Below are 1982 nucleotides of genomic sequence, written 5' to 3'. Positions count from 1 at the left end.
AGAGCCCAAACTCTCTGAAAAAGATACCAATCCCACTGAGTCAGGGCCCCATTTTTATTCAGTTTGATTATTTGTCTAGTATTTATTTATTTATTTGTTTTTGGGTCTTCAAGACAGGGTTTCTCTGTGTAGCCCTGGCTGTCCTGGAACTCACTCTATAGATCAGGTTGACTTTGAACTCAGAGATCCACCTCCCTCTGCCTCCCGAGTGCTGGGATTAAAGGCATGCACCACAATGCAGACAGAACCCCACTTTTATGACCCCACTTGACGATGCCTTTCAGGCTCTGTCTCTAAGTACAGTTTCTTTAAGGAGTTAGAGTTTTGGCACATGGTGGTGAGAAGTGGATGTTTTTCCCACCATATCTCCCAGCTTCAAGGACCGTGCTGGGCAAACAACTGGTACTTAACAGACACTTGATAAATGGGCCAGTGAATGAGTGAGCGAGGACCTTGGACTTTGCTCTGCTGGCCATGCAGTCTGCATAGGAGCCAGGTAAAGTTTAGGGGTGTGTACTGAAAGCAACAGGGCCTCCACTTCAGCAGCCCAGACAGGAAGCAGAGAATAGGAAAAGTCTACAGACGAGTCATTAAAGTGGTGTCCTGGAAGCCGGAAACAAACAAACAAACACAAGGGTATGGAATTTAGATAGAAGACGAGAAGCAGCCTCCCAGAGGGGGACATTCAAAATATACATTTTGGTGGGGTGGCTCAGCGGTGGAGCACAGGCCTAGTATCCCCCAGTGAGGGGCTGGAGTGTGGCTCAGTGGTGGAGCCCCCTGCCTAGAATCCCCCAGTGAGGGGCTGGGGGTGTGGCTCAGTGGTAGAGCCCCTGCCTAGAATCCCCCAGTGAGGGGCTGGGGGTGTGGCTCAGTGGTAGAGCCCCTGCCTAGTATTCATGAGGACCTGGGTTCAATCTCCAGCACTTCCATACCATGAATATATTTTTAAAAAGAACTAGCAAAATGGCTTAGCTGATAAAGGTAAGCAAAAGCCAAAGGACCTGAGTTCAATCCCTGGAACCTACCTGGTAGAAGGTGAGAATTGAAAGAGAACTGAATCCTGAATGTTTTCCTCTGACCTCCATATGGGTGTTTTGGCATACAAAGCAACACACACACACAAATAAAATGAGGTGTGCATGAGTTTTCTGCCGTACCGTATAACCACAAACTTGGCGGCTTAAATAAAATAAGTCTCCTAAAGCTAAAATGAAGGTGTTACCATGTTAGTAGGGGTATCCTCTGGAGACTCCAGAGGATTGATCCTTCCTCTCACCCCATTCCGGGAGGCTACTGGGGATCCTCAGACCTGGGGCCTCTAAGGTCAGAGAGAGGTAATATAGCAAGGAAGCGCGTTCCCGACAGAGGCCATGGCATGTGCAAAGGCTAGGGGGCACGCAGGGGGAGAAAACAAGAGGAATATCAAGGAGGTGAGATGGGGGGGGGGGGGGTCAGGACATTTGGCCAATCGCCTGACGAAGGCCGGAACTGCGGAGAGTTCTGGGCAGAGGACGCTCAGGCTCTGGCTTGGTTGCCACCAGCACCCATCCAGCTGCCCATGAAAACAGGCCTCACTGTAAGGGAAGAAAAGGCAGGGGCATGCCAAGCTTTGGGGTCCAGCAGCTGCCAGCCAAAGCAGGAAGACAGGTGAGGGGGGGGTGCAGAGAATACAGTGAGACATCCGTCCTTTGGGCCAGCCCTGCCGGGACCCTGGGACACAGGGGCTCCCGGGGGGGAAGTGGGTGACAAGTGCGGGCTGTGGTTTTTCACCCATCTGCGAAGGAGCCTCGTCCTCTCTCCGACTTCCCCTCCCACCCCACAAAGCTGTCCTGTTTGTTCCTGCATCACTCGTTTATGATGGGAAAGACTGGATTTCCCCTAACCCAGCAGACACCTCTTCCCTCTGCCTAGCCCGACCCTCCCACCTCGGGAAGCCCCGTGCGGCCTCCCAGAATGTCCCAGAAGGATGAAACTGCTGG

The 1982-nt window shown here is 52.1% G+C and overlaps 1 non-coding gene across 1 annotated transcript; it reads left to right on the top strand.

Annotated features, from left to right (window-relative positions):
• Positions 1-860: 860 nt before the first annotated feature.
• Positions 861-932, top strand: Trnat-agu (transfer RNA threonine (anticodon AGU)). The gene has a single exon. It is a non-coding gene; the product is annotated as a tRNA-Thr (tRNA).
• Positions 933-1982: the final 1050 nt, after the last annotated feature.

The sequence above is a fragment of the Peromyscus californicus genome, unplaced genomic scaffold (assembly GCF_007827085.1).
Source record: "Peromyscus californicus insignis strain IS unplaced genomic scaffold, ASM782708v3 Scaffold_4__1_contigs__length_199733344, whole genome shotgun sequence".
NCBI lineage: Eukaryota > Metazoa > Chordata > Mammalia > Rodentia > Cricetidae > Peromyscus > Peromyscus californicus.
This window is presented reverse-complemented; position numbering and strand designations above follow the sequence as displayed.